The 21,704-nt window shown below is 40.4% G+C and overlaps 1 protein-coding gene across 3 annotated transcripts in view; it reads left to right on the top strand.

Annotated features, from left to right (window-relative positions):
- Positions 1-21,704, top strand: part of osbpl3b (oxysterol binding protein-like 3b) — a 189,864-nt gene that overhangs the window by 15,137 nt on the left and 153,023 nt on the right. For 2 of the 3 annotated variants that reach the window (XM_080205481.1, XM_080205461.1), the window contains exon 2: positions 16,969-17,045. The exons of the other annotated variant lie outside the window; for it this stretch is intronic. The gene's annotated coding sequence lies outside the window, so the exon portion shown is untranslated. The remainder of the gene's footprint in view (positions 1-16,968; positions 17,046-21,704) is intronic. 3 annotated transcript variants of the gene reach the window in all.

Genomic DNA, 21,704 nt, shown 5'->3' with positions numbered 1-21,704 from the left:
CCGTAGCGAATTACATTGTTTCTAGAGAACTCCAACATGAAATGTATTTGTAGTGATGTCTCTGTTGTTATGTGGTCCCTTTTTGATCTCAGCCTTGTCTCTCTTTTAAAAATGATTCACCTTTAATTTCAATTGAGAAATGATGGCTGCTTTCAAGTGGAAGTTTGATATTGTAATCGTTTTGTTGAATTTTATTGTTGCATAGGTTCTGTAGACGAGTATTTTTGTGCTCGGTTATTCTTTCTAGGCTTAAAGTATATCTGTTTATCCCATTCAGTTGCTCCTGGCTACTACTGAAATGAAATACAGGACTTTTCCTGTATTTCAGCACTTTTTGCCCATTCATAATTTATTTTTATTCATTTGTGGAACATGGGCCTCGCTGGCTAGAACAGCATTTATTGCCCATCGCTAGTTACCTGAGGGCATATTGCTGTGGCTCTGGAGTCACGTAGGCCAGACCAGGTAAGCACAGCAGATTTCCTTCTGTAGAAGACATTAGTGAACCAGATGGGTTTTTCTGACGATCAGCAATGATTTCATGGCTAACAGTAGATTCTTAATTCCAGATCTTTTTCTTACTAAATTCAAATTTCACCATCTACTGAGACAGGATTTGAACCCGTGTCCTCAGAACATTAGCTGAGTTTCTGGATTAATAGTGTAGTGACGATATACTAGGCCATTGCCTCTCCACAATTGTCCTTGAGAAGGTGGCAGTGAGTTGTCTTCATGAACTGCAGTCCCTATGGTGTAGGTACAGCCACAGTGCTGTTAAGGAGTTAGTTCCAAGATTTTGATCCAGTGACAGTGAAGGAATGGTGATTATACTCGCACACTTGAGACCCAAAAGGTGATGACAGATGGTGATGGCAGAAAAGTGCAACGAAAGGAGCAACAGGTGGCTGGAAAAAACAGCAGTAGAAATTACTACAGGACAAGAACAGCACAGGAAAATCTTTAGCCAAACTCCAGAGAAGCCCACTGTAAAAGGAAGACACAAAAAAATTCTAGCTTTATCACAATGCTTTGACACATGGCAGGCAAGGTTAAGCTGAGAAGTGGCAGAGCTGGCATTGCAGTTCTGGACCTGGTAAATCTGCATCAGGACTTACAAGGAGCACGTTACTAACTTGCTCAACACCACAGTGTGCAGACAGTGTTATACAGACAGGACATAAATGAAGATGGCATCATATGAAGAAGTTATCAGAGCCTCTGATCCTTGCTGTACTCTTTATTATAGTGTGAGCCAAATCCAATAGGCACAACTGAAGACTGGGAGAGGGCATAGATTACTGCTCAAAATTGTGAAAGGCAAATTAATTTGGGATTGCACTGTTGTGGGGTCTACAACACTATTAGACATTTTGCAGTCAGAGGGAGATTTAATTTAAATTTTTATTCGTGGTGGAAAAAAAGACTGAAGAAAGCTGCTGGTTTGGTCCAGTTTAAAACTTGTATAAATTGCAGCATACTCAACCACAAGTCAAGAAGAGTGCAGCAGGCACCGTTGTTCAGTGTTTGCATTGTTGTGGGAAAAGGCTGCCCTGGCATGAAGAATGACTTACCAAGAATGAAGAGTGCCACTTCTGCAAGAAGGGCCATGTTGAATCCATTTGCCATGATGTGGAGATGCCAGTGGTGGACTGGGGTAAACACAGTCACTCACCTGATGAAAGGATAGTGCTCTGAAAGCTAGTGGCTTGTGCTATTAAATAAACCTATTGCACTTTAACCTGGTGTTGTGAGACTACTTAATCTCTTTGCCACAGCAAACAGTTCTTAGAATCTTACTTTATGGCACAGAAGGAGGCCACTTGGCCCATGTCTGCACCAGCCAAAAAATGAGCCACCCTGCCTAATCCCATTTTCCGACATTTAGCCTCTAATCCTGCAGGTTACAGCACTTTATATGCACATCCAGACACATTTTTTGTATGAGTTGTGTCTTCATGCCTTTTACTACCTTTTAGGCAATGAATTCCAGATCACTACCATCAACTGGGTGAAAATATGTTTCCTCAACTCCCTTTGAATTCTTCTGCCGATCACTGAATCCATACCGTCTCATTGATATCTATGCTAAGGGTAATAGGCCTTTCCCATCCATATCATCCAGACCCCACAACATCACAATTTTGTACATCTCAATCAGATCTTCCCTCAGCAACATCTGTTCCAAGGGGAACAACCCAGCTTATCCAATTTCTTTTTCATAGTTGTGATTTTCCAGTCCTGGCAACATCCTTGTATATCCAATCTGTGTACTGTTTCTCATACAATTACACAACAATTAAAGTCACGAAATTGAAGACATTTGGGAAGTTGAAGAAAAAAACCCATTGTACCATTGTTGGAGAATATGGGAACCATTGGTGAGTGGTTATTGTGGGCAGTGGATCTTAAAGTTCGAATTGAAATGTTTGCTCAGTGTCTGTCAGACACTGAAAAGTTGTTAAAACCAGAATCACTTCAGCCGTTGACCATAAGCCTCCACAGTCCAAGAAGCATTCAGCTGAAGATCAAGGAATGGTTTACTGCTTCATCTTCAGCTTGAATCCAGTTGATACACTGAACTCTTTCCACTTGCTTCCCCACTAAAAGCTTATTGCAGGTTCAGTATCATTTATTGTAAATCCAAAAAACCAAACATCTAAAAATTGCACTTTTTTGAACCTCGTGACCTTTAGCGCAGAACACTAGTTGTTTATTGGCATCGTTCACCTTGTGATTTTTGTGATGAACATGACAAAAAGAAATGTATTGCACATTCCCTTTTTTAATTATTCAGTGATGCATCTTGCTTTGCTAACCATTTTATTCACTTAGGATTATAGGTAGCTTAGGCTAAGTTTATACTCGACCTGTGCTCCTTTTCACTCAAACCTTCAATCATCCTAAGTACATTCTATTGACTCTTTTCCATTACTGTCATTTAAAGCACTTTAAGAAGTATTATATGAAAGAAAAGTTGTTGCTGCTGCTCCATTAAGAGGAATGCATTATCAGCATTTTGACTAGTGTTCAGAATTTTTAATTGATATTGATGGTCAGTGTCTCAATTGCTGCTTTGCAGTATTTGTACAATCGTTCTGTTAAACCCAGTTTGTTGAGTTTCCCCAAACTTAGATTTGCACTGTGATACCAACTCTGCTTCAGTTTGCAATAATCTGGCAGATGATCCATCAGGGAAATTAGACCTGAACGTAGGGTTTTGTTTTGTTTTCTACCTCTTCAGCTTTGACAGCTGCTCCTGCATTCCATTTTAGAAGTTGTGGCACCAGTGCAGTTGTTTAAGTCGTCTATTTCTTTTCCTTTGCTCCATGGTCCACACCAGCAATAACTGCTGAAAAGATTACTTGTTTTGGACTTTTGCGTTAGAATCATAGAATCCCTACAGTACAGAAGGGGGTCATTCGGCCCATCAAGTTTGCACCAACTCATATCTAGGCTTATCTCATAAACCCACGTATTTATCCACTAATCCTCTTAAGCTAATACCTTTTGGACACTAAGGGACAATATAGCATAGCCAATCAACCTAACCTACTCATCATTGGATTGTGGGAGGAAATCCACGCAGACACAAGGAAAGCGTACAAACTCCACAGACGGGTGACCCAAGAATTGAACCCGGGACCCTGGTGCTGGGAGGCACCTGTGCTAACCATTGTGCTGCCCATTGTTTGCCGTTCTTCTTGGGGGCAGAAGTGGTTGAGCATTTTAAAATCAGTGACTGAGAGAGACAATGAACTTTAAAATCCTGTTGTGGTTGGTGTTTCCTTAATATTTTTGTGAACAGCTTATTAGCTAATGTTCTTAATTTTCAGCAAGTGCAGCACATTGGCATATGATTGTTCTTGTTTGAAATTTCTATGAACAGTGCAAACGTATAAGATTTTCATCAGAATTGCACCAATGAAACATTAACGTCCTTTCTTGGAAAGGAGACTGCCTTTATTATTCTTCCTGTTGATTCTCTATAGAAAATTATACTATTAACACAAAAAAAAGCTTGTTGATGGGGTAGAATGGGAGAATATACTCCTGTAACTATTATGAAGTTCAATAAAGGGAATGCATGTTGCCTTACTGATCCTGGGGATGTTTATATTGCACAGCTGTTTTCAGAAGTGGCTTTGCTGTCCTGGCAAAAGCTATTGGCTTCATTACAGTTTTGTTACAGTGAGCTCATTAATGATACGTGACTGATTAATCGCTGCCCAAACAATCTTAAAAATAATTGCAAATATCCTGCTGTTTCGAACCAGTAGTTGAAACTCTTAGCTGGCAACTGTGTTGTTGTGAGTAACTGAGGAAAGTCGTATTGGCCAGCATGAGTAAATCTGATTTGCCATCTGTGTGCTTGCTTCATCAGCAACCAGACAACGTGGTTACTTCTGAGAAGGCCAACTCCATTATTGTCAGCAGTAGTGCTGTCTCAAGGACAATAGAGTAACACCAGACAGGATTTGTTGTGGTAGCCTGCATGGCTAAAAACTGTAATACATTCCAGTTGGCAATCCTGTGGTGGTTTTTTTACATGACGTGTGTTTTTATCCACTCTGATCTTTTTACAGTTGCAACGGTTAGTGTAAATTCTCAGTTGATACAGTCAGACTATAAACGTGAACATTAAATCTATGAATGAAAAATGTAGAAGTACTCAGTTGGTACGACAGCATCTGTGCAGAGAGGAACAGAATTAACATTTTGGTTTGACAACCTTTTGCAAGAACTGGAATAAGTTAAAGCTCTAACAGTTTTTAAACAGGGATGTAAAGATGATGGTAATGGAACACATGATGGATCTGCATGAGGTGTAAAGGGGTAAACATCATATTCTTGAACAGCCATTTCCCCAGTCCTCCCCCTCCCCCCATCCCCTCCACGCTCACGCAAGAAAGTGGGGACAGAGATCTTGATGTGAAACTCTTGAGTTCAATGTTGAGTCAGGAAGGCTGTTAAAGTGTCTGGTTGCGAGATGAGATATTCCTTGATGTTGCAGTGTTCAAGGCAAAGGACAAAGAGGCCAGGGTGAGAGTGAAGTAGAGAATTAAAACCAAAGGCGACCAGAAGTTGAGGGGTCTGAATGAAGTGTTATGAATACAATTGCCACTGTTTGGAGAACACAACATATTACCCTGTGATTCCAATATCACTCTGGATATTCACTTTCTTTGGATTGCATTCCTTCTTCCCATCTCATCCTTGCTGTTATTTCAATGTCCCTTTTGGTCTATTCCTTTTTGATATCAAATGATTCATCCTTAACAAATGTTTCAACCTCATCCCCTGACTCCCTCAACTCAATGAATTTTGAATTTAACTTGATGCTTAACTCTTCTTCCGTCACCTGTGTCTGCTGCTTTGGCTAAGAAACCCCCACCTGCACACAAACCTGTTCTCTTGTCTTCAGAACTTATGTTCCATCCAGACTCTTCCCTTGAGCTTCTTGCACTCTTTTCATTGACAACTGTTGGTGTGACATTAGCTGTCTCGATTTCTCTGTTTTCTCCAACCCATCTCCCTCTGAACTTGCAGCACTCCATTCTCCCAGGTCTAACCCTAATGTTTTTGTTAAACGTGCAGATGAGGATGGTGCTGCTGTTGTTTGCTGAACCAGCCTCTTGCTGGCCAAACTTAACACAAACTCTGACATCATGTCTTCTACAAAACCATGACCCCACCACTGAACATTAAGCCGTTGTTAGCAAGACTTTCACTGACCTTATCTCTCCTGGAGATCTTCCCTTCAAAGCCTCCAACTTAATCCCCCCCCAACCCTCAATAGTCCGCTTCTACCTTTTTTAAGATGCTCAAACAGGACTACCCTGGCTGATCCACTACGGTCTCACCACCTTTTACAGATGCACCATAGAGTGCATTTTTTCTGAATGTACCACAGCTTGGTATTTCCCTTGCTCTGTCCAAGACTGCAAGAAACTACAAGGGGTCATGAATGAAGCTCAGGCAAACCAGCCTCCCATCCATTGACTCTTGTTTATAATTCCCGGTGCCTCGGAAAAGCATAATCAAGGACCCCATACACCCCAGACATTCTCTCTTCCATTTTCCTCCCTCAGAAAAAAGATACAAAAGTCTGAGGTCATGTACCAACTGACTCAAGAACAGCTTCTTCCCTGCTGCCTTCAGACTTTTGAATGAACCTCCCTGGTATCAAGTTGATCTTTCTCTACACCTTAGCTGACTGTAACACTATATTCCGCACTCTCTCGTTTCCTTACTGATGTATGGTATGCTCTCTCTGTAGAGTGCAAGAAACAGTACTTTTCACTGTATACTTACTGTACTTGTGACAGTAAATCAAGTCAAAATCATTTCAGTCCTCTGCCACTTTTAACGGTCTTGTGGCCCTAACTATCACTTTTTTACCTGGGTGTCTCCAATCTCTCTGCACCTCCAACTTCCGTCAAAATGGACTCGGAGCTCTCTGCTTCTTTCTGAATGGAGATTCAGTTTTCAAGTTCCATCTCCTCTGCTTGGCTGAACTTGTTCTGACATTGAGCAACTGCTCCTTTTGATACCACAAGATATCAAAAATATCTTGGTACAGTGATATGGGCACTGTAATCCAGAGGCGCGGGGTAATGCTCTGGCAACCTGGGTAGATGGTGGAATTTGAATTCACTAAAAATCTGGAGTTAAAATTTAACAATGACCATGAAATTGTTGCCTGTCAGAAGAACCCACCTGGGTCACTAATGTTGTTTAGGGAAGGAAATCTGTCATCTTTACTTGATATGGGCTTTATGTGACTCCAGACCCATAGCAATGGTATTAAAGCCCTCTAAAATGGCATTCAGTTAAAGGGTAATTTGGGATGGGCAGCAAATGTTGGCGCTTTCTAGTGACACCCATGTCCCATGAAAAAATTGAAGAAATAATTTCTTCCAAATATGCTATGGGAACTCCTATTGGTCCACCAACGCCTGGACAGTCTTTAGTGCATCTTGGAAGGAGATAGAAGCAGGCTGTTTGGGATTTGGGGGGGTTTTGATGTTGGAGACCTTGGAGGGAGGATCTCTAGAGGGGATGAGGTCAGTGCCAAACTTGCAAAAGAAAAAGGCTTGATATTCATTGGTAGGACCATGATCTATTGGGAGATGTGAGGAGATGTCATGAGGGTTGGGCTTGTCAGACAACCTCACCCTGCCAGCAGGTTTGATTTTTTTTTTTGGCTTGGACCTGAGCAACAGATTGTTATGGGTTTAGATATTTAAAGCAATTGAGATGGCTGCTGTCCTGCTGGAAGTTCTGTTAAAAAGATTTGGAGAGTAAAAGCCCAGAGAGGGGTTCCCTCTGGGCAAGAGGAAGGATCTACTGTGTTGGGGGGGAGGGGAGGTGGGAGAAGACTCTTGACGGAAGTGGTGGCACAGGTAATAGAAAAAGAGCACAGCTTCATGCTGATTTCCATTCATCTGAGCTCACAGCTGTTGATGTTTCTGCAGTTTTGATATTTCAGATTTCTACCATGCACAATATTCTTTCTTCAATATGAACTTAAAATATATTTAATCTTGTATTGCATGCTTCAACTTTACTGTAATTTTTTTGAAAATCAGAATTGTCCCTTGATTTTTGGCAAGATTCCTTGTGTCGTGGCTTCTGCAAATAGCTGTGTTGCCTAATTTAACATGCTGTCTTTTGTTCTGAAGCTTACGCCTTGACCTTCAGGTGAGAATAGACCTGAAGCAGACTGTTGTACAACGTTGACTTCAGTAAAATAGTTCTCCTGTGCAAAATGTCTGTTAATACATCTAAACACTTGTTTTCATTTGATTTATTATTGCCACATGTATTAACGTAGTGAAAAGTATTGTTTCTTGCGCTATACAGACAAAGCATACCATTCATTGAAAAGGAAATGAGAGAGTGCAGAATGTAGCGTTATATCATAGCTAGGTTGTAGACAAAGTTCAACTTAATGCAAGGTAAGTCCATTCAAAAGGAGCAGGGAAGAAACTGTTCTTGAGTTGGTTGGTATGTGACCTCAGACTTTTGTATCCTTTTCCCAATGGAAGAAGGTGGAAGAAAGAATGTTCGGCGTGCATGGGGTCCTTAGTTCTGCTGGCCGCTTTGGCGAGGCAGCGGCAAGTGTAGAGAGAGAGTCAATGCATGGGAGGCTGGTTTGCGCAATGGATTGGGCTACATCCACGACCTTTTGTAGTCCCTTGCAGCCTTGAACAGAGCAGGAGCCATACTGATCTGTGATACAACCAGAAAGAATGCTTCCTATGATGCACCTGTAAAAGTCGATGAGAGTCGTAGCTGACACGCCAAATTTCCTTGGCCTTCAGAGAAAGTAGAGGCGTTGGTGGGCTTTCTTAACAATAGTATTGGCAGGGGGCGGACCAGGGCATGTTGTTGATAGTCTGGACACCGAAAAACTTGAAGCTCTCGACCCTTTCTACTTCGTCCCCATTGATGTAGATGGGTATGTTCTCCTTTACGCTTCCCGAAGTCGATGACAATCTCCTTCATTTTGTTGATATTGAAGAAATATTATTGTTACCGCACCAGTTCACCAGATTCTCGATCTCAATCCTGTACTCTGTCTTGTCATTGTTTGAGAACCGATCAGCTACGGTGGTGTCTTCAGCAAACTTGAAAATCAAATTAGAGGCGAATTTGGCCACACAGTCATAGGTGCGTAAGGAGGATCATAAGGAGCTGAGAACACAGCCTTCTGGGGTACTAGTGTTGAGGATGATTGTGGAGAGGTGTTGTTGCCTATCCTTACTGATCGTGGTCTGAGAGTTGGGAAGTTCAGGATCCAGTCACAGGGAGGTGTTGAAGCCCAGGCCATGGAGTTTGGAGATGCGATTCATGGGAATAATGGTATTGAAGGCTGAACTGTAGTCAATAAATAGGAATCTGAATAGGTGTCCTTGTTATCTAGGTGTTCCAGGGTTGATTGCACGACCAGGGAGATGGCGTCTGCTCTGGACCTATTGTGGCAGCCTCCAGGTAGTCCGGGAGGCTGGAATTAATTCTGCCATGACTAGCTTTTCGAAGCACTTTGTAATGATGGATGTCAGACCCACTGGCTGGTAATCATTAAGTCACGCTGCTTGGTTTTTCTTAGCTGCTGGGATGATGGTCGTCGTCTTGAAGCAGATAGGGACCTCAGATTGTTGTAAAGAGAGGTTGAAGATGTCTGTGAATACTCCCATCAGCTGATCTGCACAGGATCCTCCAGGTACCCTATTCGAGTCAGTCGCTTTCTGTGGGCTGAACTTTTGAGAAAGCTGCTCTAACATCTGAAATGGTGACCCCAGATACTAGTTCATCCAGAGTGGAAGGCAAGGAGGTTGCTGACCTCCTTGCTCAAAATGGGTGAGAATGCATTGAGCTCATCAAGGAGGGATGCGTTGGAGCCGGTGATTTTACATGCCTTCATCTTGAGGCTTGTTATGCTTGCAGACCTTGCCATGGTTGGCAGGGTTTGGTATGGCTGGCTTGGTCCGGTATTATCTTTTGGCATTTTTGATGGATCTCCTTGGATCGTATCTGGCTACCTTGTATAGGTAAGTGTCACCTGACTTGAATGCCTCAGACCTGGACTTTAGCAAGTAGTGTTCATCCATGGTTTCTGGTTGGGGAACACATGGATTTGCTTCTTTGGCAAGCTACTTTCCATGGGAGTTCACCCCCATTATCCTGATGGCAGTTTACATTCCAAAATGAAGGAAAAAAATGGGGCTTATTTGCTTCATTCATAATAGGAGGTTGATATGGAGTGTCAGCAACCACATCTCAATGACTACATGGGCAAGCGTTGCATAGTTGAAGAGCTGCGTTTGTTGTTTTGTTCCTGACCTGACAGTGGAGTGCTTTGTTTAGGTCCAGGATGTTAAAATGTCCAAAAAGCTCAAACCACCCAAGTCCTGTGAGAAAAGTTGCTAGTTTAGTACATAGGTTTATTGTGATCTGTTTCCAGAGGCCAGGGGCCACATCACCTCTCAAGTTGTTGATATTTGTACATCCATATCTCTCTGCTTTCCCTCGTACAGATGCAGGTTCTGTTACTGACATACATGTGACAAGTGTTCTTTGTATTACTGGTCATCTATCCACACGTGTTACTTGAATATGTAACGTTGTACTAAGTTGTGCTTTTATTTACTTTCCATCTTTTCCACATCAGTATTTGTAGGTTCTTAAGTCAAATGTGGTATTTGTGTTGAGAAGTTTGACTAATTTTCCTGCCGTTGTAACTGAACACTTACCTGTCACCTCTGAGCTGTTTAAAAGTTGTTTTAGAATAACCAAGCTGAGGGCTTTCTCTTATGTAATGTTTTGCCACAGTTCTTCCCTCGGGATGTGAATTGCTGGCTTTCACATTGGCCTCCAGTCCTAAAGTAATGATGTCTGCTTTTTAAAAACTCTGTCATGTTCATAAGGTGTGCTAATGATGGTGATTTTGTTTGATTTAGCAATATGTAGATTAAGCAAGGAAAAAGCAAAAATTGCATTCATTGCAATAAGTGCTTAAAGCAAATGAAAAAAACTTTCCTGCTAAATCATCTCCCAATACCAAATGATGCAATTTTCTTTTTGTTTAGAGGAACAAGGGTTTGTAAAGGCTGTGTAGTTATTTTAAAGATTTTGACTAAAGCCTGGAGATGAGTAGAAGGGAGGCAGGAAGCATGGTCAGGAAATTTCCCAACTTGGCACACCCATCTCTATTTAACGAGGCTCTTGGACCCAGTTTTCACTCCAGCAATATGGGGCAGGATTGTGTTGGGCTTCGATTGCCGTAGGGATGGTCAAGTGCCAAGTTGGGCTGGTTTGAAGGCTAATATCCATTCACTGAAACTTATTTTAGAAGCTGTTAGACCGATCAGACTTCACTTCTCACCCTCTTTCGACCTATCAGACTTCAGGAGCCATGTGGAGATTGTTAGAAGTTTATTTTAGAGTTTTCACTTCTATGTTCTTGATAGTGAAAAAATTCCCTTTCATGAAACCCATTCAAAGATTTTAAATCTTGTGAAATGTTGAATGTCCTTATACAAACAGTCTTCTATTAGGACTTCACATCAAAGATAGCTAATATTTAGTCTTTTTAAACTGTTAATCCAATTACAAAATCAATCTCCCTCCTGAGATAATTGTAGCTTTTTGAAACTCAGGCAAACATTTGTAATTATATCGCCCTTGGAAAAGTCAACAAAGGACTCTTGAAACTGCACAAATGGATGTTAATTTTGTTCTAACATAAACCAAATGGCCTGTCAATCAAAGTCATCCAGCAGACAATATTTGTAACTTTCACTGGCCGATTAAGTTTTTCCTTCCAAGTTTAAAGAGCAGAGGATTTTTAAACTTCCAATCATGATACTTAGAGGCCCTATCTGTCCTTCCAGAGTGTTTGTTTACTCCATCATTTCATGACTCCCATATTGTGATTAAGGCGTCTGGATCAGCCAAAATGTGATCTATTGGAATTCAGCACTAAGATCATATCACTACTGGATTTGGATTTCCTGCTTAGTGTGATTCATGTCCCATCCTCTTGCCTCTGATGGCAAAAATTGGATCTGTTGGAAGTGGGGACATTTGCATCTCCCACCTTCCACTTTTAAGGATTTACAGAGTTAGGAAAACTCTGAAAATCTGGCCTTAAGTGTCTGTTTTAATTAAGATTTCTCTTTCTTCCGAGTAGCTAATGGTGAACCAGCTTACTTGCTGATATTTCTGTTTAAAGGGAGTCAAAAGGTAATTCACATCTCAGCAATATCTGTGCGCGCGCACACACACACACAGACATATATACACATCTGCAGGAAATTATTGTCATTGCATGGTGATCTGCAGCAGGAAATTTTTCTTTTCTCTATCCGCCACATAGCTAAAGTGGCTTAAGGCCAAATGTAGCAAACCTATTTTCATCCTGGTTGATTTTATTCACTTGGCAGAAACCAAGGACTGACTCTGGAACCTTCTGGTCTGTATGTCTCAGCTGCTCACTGGATAAAATCTGAACCATCATTAGAACATTTGAAAAAAAAACATTGGGGTTACTGAATGCTTCGTTTGAAACAATGGGAGTGAATGGATGTCTGTATGAAATAATTGCAAATGTATTGTGACAGTTTTTTTAAAGTTAGAAGTTCAAAATTGACATTTAAATATATAAATTTTAACATTTTTTTTCAATTTTTATTCAACCAAAAAGAAAATTGGGAAGGAGGCAAATTTCCAAATTCCAGAATTGTGACTAACGCTTGAGACAGGTTCTGGTCCAAGTTGTGCAGTAGATAATCCATGCTTGCTTTCTTTTATCACATCAATGTGGATAAAACCATAGTTTCTTTGTGAGGCTGATTTTTGATTCGCTTTGATTTATTATTGTTGCATGTATTCACATATATAATGAAAGGTATTTCTTGTCAAGTCATACCATTCATAAAAAAGGAAAGGAGCGAGTGTAGAACGTAGTGTTACAGTCACAGCTAGGGTGTGAAGAAAGGTCATTAGAATCAAAGGCATAAAAGCTGTTGTGAAATTTATTTTGCACATGAAGTCATCTATAAAAGTTGAGATTTGATGGAACTTGGAAACTTTGTCTGTGACTTTTCATTATTGCCCTCCCACCCCTCCCTAATTATAGAGCAAATGTTGTGGTGCACTGGGCAGGATAGGATTTCCAGTCATGGCTTTTCTGGTCTTGGGCGATCAATGGGTTCGAGATGGATTCTACCTGAAGGTCCTGGTGAAAGGAGTTTGGGGATTTAACACAGATCCAGACTGCCTGCACAATGGCAATGTTTGCTGAAAAATGTTGAGTCTTGTCAAATCAAAACAGTGCTTGAAAAAATTGTCAGGTCTGGCAGCATCTGTGGAGAGAGAAACAGAGTTAATGGGTGGGATTTTATGACCTCATTCACCCCAAAACTCTAAATCCTACCTCAGATCAATGGACCTTTCCGTGGTCCACCCCTTGCCTGCTTTGATTTCCGTTGCGGGTGGCACAGTAAAATTCCAGCCAATGTTTCAAAATCCAATGTGACTCCTCTTCAGAATGGAAGAGAGGTAAAAATGTGATGGGTTTTATGTTGTCAAATTATATGGGGAGGGGCACGTGGATCAAAAGGGTATAGGGGAGATTAAATGACAAAGATGTCCTGGAATTAAAAGGAATGGTAATATTGAAGAAACAAAAGATTGGCCCAAGTAGGGGAGAGTAGCACTGTCTGAAAGCAAAGTAGTAAAATGTGTTAAAATTAAGATCAGAGGCGTCTGAAGGCAAAAATGTGAATAAGGTGGGGAATGTTTTAATTGGAGGACAGAATTCATGGTCAAGTTATTGAACTTAATCCTGAGTGCAGAATGCTGTGAAGTGCGTATTCGGAAGATGAAGTGCTGTTCCTCTTCATTGGGCTGCACTAGAATGTTGTAGCAGGCTTAGGACAAATGTGAGCACGAGCGTACGATGGTGAGTTGAAATGACGTGACCAGAAGGCCGGGATCATGCTTGCGGTCCAAGCAAAGGTGATCTGCAAATCCATCACCCAGCCTATGTATGTGAGCTGCCAATAAAGTATGTTAAATTAGAAGAAATATAAGTAAAATGCTGTTTCAATTAGAAAGTTTGGGGTCTTGGCCAGTAAGAAGAGAGGAGATAATGTAGCAGGTGTTAAATCTCCTGCAGTTGCATGGATAAGTGCAGTGGGAAGTGGATGAGATGACGGAATGAATGAGGTTGTCAGAGGGAACAGTCCCTTTTGGAATGCTGATAGGGGAAAGGAAGGTGTATTTGGTGGTGGCATTGATGAAAATGGCAGAAAATAATCTTTGAATACTGAGCCTGGCAGGTTGGAAAGTGAAGGTCAAGGGGACGCTTTTGTGTTACTGGGAGGAGGAAAAGAATGCAGGAAATAGGTTGGACACCATTGAGGGAATTGTCAGTGATAGTGGAGGGGGTGGGGGAGAGGGGAATCTTCCACTGAGGGAAAACTGAAGTCCTGATGGCAGCATTGTTTTGGAAGATAGCATCATCAGAACAGATGTGATGGAGGAATGGGAGAATTGATTGGACTAGTATGGAGAGAAGAAACTCTTTGAGGGGAAAAAAATGGGTGGAATGGACCATCTCCTGCACTGTAGGATTCTGTGAAAAAGGCTTCTCTAACATTTAAAGTTGAAGAAATATCTGATCAGTAATCAAGATGCGTAATATACATACAGTCATAAGTAAACTAAGTGAACAATGACACTAGTATACAAAGATAACTGGGAAGTTTAACTGAAAAAGATAAATCTTTTGAAATATGATACTTGGTTTAGAAAAAAACTGCATCCTTCCTCATTTTTGCATTTCAGTTACATGATTCATTTTCCTTTGCCATGTGGGTTACCCTCTCTATTTTTATGATCCTGTTGTAAACATTGCTGAATGATGCACACCAATTTCATGGCAACTTTTACATTTTATTGAGGGACTATTTATCATGGTCAGAAAAAAAATTGTTTATACTGTAACATCACGGTATATGATCATTGATGAAGCTATGTTCTTGTACTATGAATTAACTGCACACTAAATTATTTGGATATAACTTGTGGGCCTTCACGAACCCACAGTTTAAACATCTTTAGAAATGGGAAAGTTTTCATGGTAACTTGGAGGAAGAATTTATCCTTCTCGATGAAGTTGCTGATTTTGCTGTAACTGGTGTGACATTTGATCCACAACGTTGCTTTAACATGGAGCAATAGGACATTCAAAGTAATGCACAACTCCGCGTGCCATTCTGTCCTCTGCCAACAAGAACTGAAAACTCTAAATGGACACTTAAACTGTATTTTTAAACCAACCTCAAGATTGATGTGCTTAGCAACAGCCTTATATAATACACAAGGTAAATGACATTGCTATCACAGGACATTTATGTGAAAATTTTGCTTTACTTAACCATATTTCTTGATCTGAAAGCTTAATCACTTTTTAATGCCATACAGCACAAGGAGGAAATGATCCATTTAAATTGAAATGCAGTTAAAGTTTCAGAGTAGGATAATTTAGTTTGTAGATCTCTAAAATCTTGGGTTTATTGTGTACGTTGGTGAGAGCTTGATCACTGAGAATGATTAAAGACTGGCAGACTCAAGCATTGTCCTTTGAATGTGAAAGGTAAGTTCTGTTTGAAAAATTTGAAGATTAACCAAAATTTTAACAAGTAGCTGATTTCTGTGAGAGCATTGAAAAGAGGTACTCTGTTTAGTTTAAGTTAGTAGACTGTGCTTGCAAATACATTAAGATGCAGACACTGTTTCCATAATATAGATTAGCATATTTTATTTTTGAACAGGGATAACCATTAGGTAAAAATGCAATGTTGAATATTCAACTCATAAAGGAGGAAAACACTCAATCATGAGGGAGTTGCAGGGAGAAAAGCAAATCCTTTAAGTGCTACATTGGATAATCAAGGATAGTGGAATTTGTTTTTTCTCTGGAGGTTATATGCAGGATATATATGCATTATAAATTAGAGTAGGATTGCAACATTAGTTGTCTTTCTGATGGGGTCTTGTATTGGCCAGCTGATGGCTAATGCAAATTTTAAAAATGTATTCGTTCATGGAACGCTAGGCCAATATTTATTGCACATCCTTGTTTGCCTTTGTGAAGGTGGTGATGAGCTGCCTTGAACTGCCACAGGCCATGTGCTATAGGTACACCAAAGTGCTGTTAAGGAGGGAGGCCCAGGATTTTGACCTAGTAACTGTGAAGGAACAGTGATATATTTCCAAGTCGATGGTGTTCCCAGCTGATGTCTTTGTCCTTCTAGGTGATAAGAGATCATGAGTTTGGAAGGTTACATCAAGGGGCTTTGGTGAGTTACTGCAGTGCATCTTGTAGGTGGTACACTGCTGCCACTGTGCCTCAAGATGCCAGTCAAGCAAATTGTTTTATTTTGGAAGGTGTCGAAGCCTCTTGAATGTTGTTGGAGCTACAAGTGGAGAATATTCTGTGACACATGCAAGTTCTACTTTTGTAAATGATGGACAGATTTTGGAAAGTCATGAAGAGAGTTACTCACTCTAGAATTCCCAGCCTTTTGACCTGCTCTTGTAGGCGCAGTATTTATGTGACTGGTCCTGTTTTAGTTGCGGGAGATAGCCTAGCACCTGTATGATACAAATGTTACTTTCTTTTTGTTAGCTCAAGCTTGAGTATTGCCTGGGTCTTTTTGCATATGGACTGCATCTCGGTGTCTGAAGTTGTGAATGGCGATGAATCAGTGAACACCCCCACTTAGAACCATAGAAAATTACAGCTCAGAAACAGGCCTTTTGGCCCTTCTTGTCTATGCCGAACATTTTTTGCCTAGTCCCACTGACCTGTACTTGGACCATATCCTTCCATACCCCTCTCATCCATAAACCTGTCCAAGTTTTTCTTAAATGTTAAAAGTGACCCTGCATTTACCACTCTATCCAGCAGCTCATTCCACACTCCCACCACCACTCTGTGTGAAGAATCCACCCCCCCGTCCCCTAATATTCCCTTTAAACTTTTCTCCTTTCAGCCTTAACCCATGTCCTCTGGTTTTTTTTCTCCCCTAGCCTCGGTGGAAAAAGCCTGTTTGCATTCACTCTATCTATACTCATCAAAATCTTATACACCTCTATCAAATCTCCCCTCATTCTTCTACCTTTACTTCTGACCTTTGCAATGGAAGGAAGTTCACCTGAAGATGGTTGGGCCTGGGCACTAACCTGAGGGACTTTTGCGTTGGTGTCCTAGGACTGGGGTGATTAACGATTAACTGTTACACCCATCATCTTTGTGCTATGTAAGACTCCAATCAGTGGAGAGTTCCTGATTCCCATTGACTCCAGTTTTGCTAGGTCTTCATGATGCCACACTTTGTCGAATGTTGCCTTGATTCCATAGGCATTCACTCTCACCTCACCTTTTGATTTCAGCTCTCCTGTCCGTATTTGGGTCAAGACTATGATGCAGTCAGGGACTACTTGGCCCCAGTAGAACAAACTGAGCTTTGGTGAGTAGGTTTTTGCTGGTTAAGTTCCACTTGATAGTACTGTTGAGACCTCTTCAATCAATTTGGTGATGATTGATAGTGGACAGACATTTTGATGAGCCAAATTAGATTTGTCCTGATTGTTGTGGACGTAACATAATCGGGCAATTTTCTAGGTTGCTGGGTAGATACCAGTGTTGTAGCTGTATTGGAACAGCTTAGCTAGGGACATGGCCAGTTTAGAACATGAGTCTTCAGTCCTATTGCCAGAATATTGTCAGTGCCCATAGTCTTTGTAGTAAATGAAACAGAGCTTGCTTAACTTGATGGCCCGATCCATTTATTTTGTAAACTGCTTCAGTGCATTTGTCATTTTCTTTTTGACAATTTAATTGTCTCAAATTCTGATTGCAACAGTATAATTGTCAACTCTGTAATGTCTAACCATTGTGTAATACCAAATGACATGGTTGTATTTTATCAAACTCGGAGATTATAACAATGACTTGATAAAAATTAAGACCACATCTTTAAAACAGAGTTTGAAGTTCGTCTGATTATGTTCCTATACTAATGAGTGAATTCACTGAATATGGAGTGGCACAGTGGTTAGCCATGATGTGGAGGTGCCAGCGTTGGACTGGAGTAAACACAGTAAGAAGTCTGACAACGCCAGGTTTAAGTCCAATCAATTTATTTGATAGTAAACTCTCAAGCTTTCGGGTTTGCCCCTTTGTCAGGTGAATGGAGAGTTCTGGCCTCAGAGCATATAACAGCACAGACAGTTTACAGATTACTGATTAGAATGTGAGTCTTCACAACTGCTATTCAAGTGTTAAAGATGCGGACAATGTGAGTGGGAAGAGCATTAGGCATAGGTTAAAGAGATGTGTATTGCCAACGTTGTCTACCTAATATGCAGCAGCAAAGGATGTCCCAAAGCATGGTACATTGGGGAGACCATGCAGATGCTATGACAATGGATGAATGAACATCGCTCGACAATCACCAGACAAGACTGTTCCCTTCCTGTTGGCGAACACCAGGACTTAAACCTGGTGTTGATAGACTTCTTACAGTGGTTAGCACCAGGGACCCAGGTTCAATTCTGTTCTTGGGTGACTGTCTCTGTCTGGAGTTTACATGTTCTCCGTGTGTCTGCGGGCGTGTCCTTTGGGTGCTCCGGTTTCCTCCTACAATCCAAGGGTGTGTAGGTTAGGTTGATTGGCCATGATAAATTGACCCTTAGTGCCAAGGTGATTAACAGGGTAAATACAGAGGGCCTGGACAGGATTCTTGTCAGTACGGTATTGATGGGCTGAGACACCTAATTCTGTACTGTTGGGATTCTATGATTCTATTATATGATTCTGTGAATATACTATAGTAAAGCATTAGTAGAATTAACTTAAAGGCAGAAAATACTGTCATTCTGTTACTTATTGGCTAAAAATCCAAATATAGAAGCTACACAGTTCCATTAATATTAAACCTTTGTCTTTAAATAATCTTCCACTCCATCCTGCTCGATTACTAGCGATAGGATTCCACACAAGGTTTTGAATTGAGTTTATTTTATCTGATAGGAGACAGTAGGAGACTTCACACATGGAAGCAGACTTGCAACAGAGTTAAAAGGATGACCTTTTCTCTTCACTTCCTTCTGCATCATCGTATATACTCCAGAGTAATGCACTTGAGTATCTAATTATGGGATTTTTCCCTATACTGGGAGCTGCATTTAGAATTCATCTGTACAATTTCCTGATAGTGGAAAATATTGCTGAAGTTGAACAAAACCCTGTGCAGAGCAGCCATTTGCGCTTTCTCTGCTGAGTTGCAGCCCATGTTATAGTGGATTTGAGGCTGGTGTGCAAAGGCATTATTCTTGGTTTAACAAGGGGAAACGTGATAAATGTATGTGATTAGCAACACTGTGATGGCTTTATTAGCCTGAAGAATTCTCCCTTCTCTCTATGTTAAAGGTACAGTCACATAGTAAGCTTGGCATTGAACAAGTTCTGCAAATCTTAGTTCAAATCCCAACATGATAAATTGAGATTACAGTGAATAAATCTGATAATATGTCAGATTAATGTGCAAGATTGCTGTAAAAGCAATTAATTCACTAGAGCCCTTCAGGAAAGGCTGTCTGCTATCCCCACCTTACATGTTCGTCTAGTTTATGGTAAGATAGGTCACTTCAGAAAGCATTAAAAATCTAACACGACACTTGATTGCAAGTATAATTGCTACCAAATATAGTAATATTGTTACTGAGACTATGGTGGTTCATGATCAGCAGCGAACTCAGTGCAGCTAGGCAATAAAGGCAACAATGTCGATGTTGTCCATAACCTGATGTTTTTCTTTCCCTCGCAACAAAATGTTGGAAATAATCAGGCCTGACTACATCTATGGAGAGAGAGAGTTAATTTTTTAAAATCGATGAGCTCTCCTCAGAACTGGAAAAGGTTTGCATTATGCCTGGGACAAGTGAAAAAAGGATAGAATAAGAGTCTGAATGGAAGGAGGGAGAGATTGTATGACAAAAGTATTGATGATGCAAGACAAGAGAGGATTATAGGACAAATAAAACTTTCTAATTTGCAATCTGTGGGTGAGGCAGGGAGAAACAAGAGGAGACCAGCATAGGGAGATTGGCTGCGTGGGCAGGCAATGGTTGGCAGACAAGACAGGAATAAATTGGTAGAAGAGTTGTGGAGCGTACAAGAATCAAAAGTATTTTTCTGATGGGGGCAGCTGGTACGTACAAGATCTATAGACTGCTGTCAAGTTTTTATAAATAGAAGCATGCATCAGTCGATGATAGAAACATGGGATTCTGATTGTTGCTGCACTGCCATCTGAATGTGTTATTCAGAGTTCAGCTAATGGTAATGGTCCTCAGTATTCCCAGTAGGCATTCTGAATCAAAACCAATAACAGTGATACTGAAGAATATTTGTGCGTACTGTCTAGCTGTTGGCAGATGCATTGGACAGCTGTGAAACTTAACAAGTCAACTGTTGCAACGTAACTGTTCCTACCAGCAAAAACCATAAATGGGCAAATTACTGTCTGTTTGAACTAAAGGAGATTATTTACCTGGAGTACTTTTCGCCCAATTATTCTAACTGCAATTGCTTTCTTTAAATGAAGCTGAAGTGGCAGCTGAACACATTGCATCCTGTCACAATATTGTCTTATTTGCTAGTGTCTATTATTTAGTAATACCTGTTAATCAGAAATACAATGGAGTTTGTTTATATTTAAAACTGCAGTACACTGATGATGATAAGTTAGTAACTTAATAATCAGTGGTTGACTTTCTAGATTTAATAAATCCAAAAATGTTTGTTGCTTGGCTGTGAATGAGTTTTAAATTATGATTGTTTCAATTACTTCCATCAATGCATATAGGCAGGTATCATGATCGGTGCAGGCTTGGAGGGCCAAAGGGCCTGTTCCTGCTGTACTGTTCTTTGTTCTAACAGTGAAGTTTTCAATTCCCTTCAACCCATTTCCCAGTCCTATTGTAACGTTTTTGTCAAATTGATAAGATTGATGGGCAACTTTGAACTCCATCTACAAATCCGGGATGAGTGGATAAAGTGAATGCAAACAAATTATGCAACAGGTTTGTGATAATGAGTAAAAAAGCATTCACTTTAAACAAGACTTGAGGGATTCTCTTGCCCTTCTCTGCAATGGGGAACAGCTGTTTGGAATTGGTTGAGTCAGAACAGATGTTTTTGTTGACTAAAATCAAAAAGCTGGATGAATATTTGATTATGAACAAATTAAATGTCTGGTTGTAACAAGATTGAGAGTTGGCACAAGTATGGATCGAAATAATTACATGCCAAATGTAATGGTGCTAGAAATGCTTCATCCATGGAAATGCGATGCCAAGTAAAGACTTTAAATACAATTGCTACATTCCTTATCTTTATAAACTTCTCCAGCCTGTCAATTCTGAGATCTCTGCACTCCTTCCATTTGGTCTCTTGTGCAGCCCAGATTATTTTCATCACTCGAACATTGAAAGGTGTATCTCCAGCTGTCCAGGCCCTTAATTTCTGGAGTTCTCTTCCTGAACCCCTCACACCTTGCTGTCATTTTACGATGTTCCTTTCAAACCTATCTCCACGACCAAACATTTTGGATCAACAGTTCTAATAACTCATATTAGCTCTGTCAAATTTTATTTGATAATTGCTCCTGTAATGTGGCTTTGAAGTTGGTGCTATATAAATGCAACTTGCTGTTAGCTATTCAGGAGAGTTACTTGATTTCATTTTAGGAGTGGAGTCCAGGAGAACCTCTTTACAGGATGAATTGCAAAATATAGTAGATATTTGTTGTAAATGATCAGCCAAAACAATGGGTCAGGTGTATCGTGTGTCTTGCTTGCTTTTTGTTGCTTCTATATCAGTGTCATTTTGTGATTGACTCACAAGGAACTTTGAATGATTTGCTAAAGCACATCGCGATCAATTTTCTCTCCCTTCTTGAGAGATTAGAATCTTGTATCTTTGAGATGTTGAAATGATCTGTTAGTCATTGTGGTCAGACTTCAAACTGAAGATACTCAGGAGAAACAGCATTAAAGTTTGGGTCAGAAAGGTTTATTGCCTTTCTCAGAAAAATATATTTTACTCAATTGTAGCCTATTTG

The sequence above is a fragment of the Carcharhinus amblyrhynchos genome, chromosome 2, assembly GCF_965287045.1.
Source record: "Carcharhinus amblyrhynchos chromosome 2, sCarAmb.v2.hapA, whole genome shotgun sequence".
Classification (NCBI taxonomy): Eukaryota; Metazoa; Chordata; class Chondrichthyes; order Carcharhiniformes; family Carcharhinidae; genus Carcharhinus; species Carcharhinus amblyrhynchos.
This window is presented reverse-complemented; position numbering and strand designations above follow the sequence as displayed.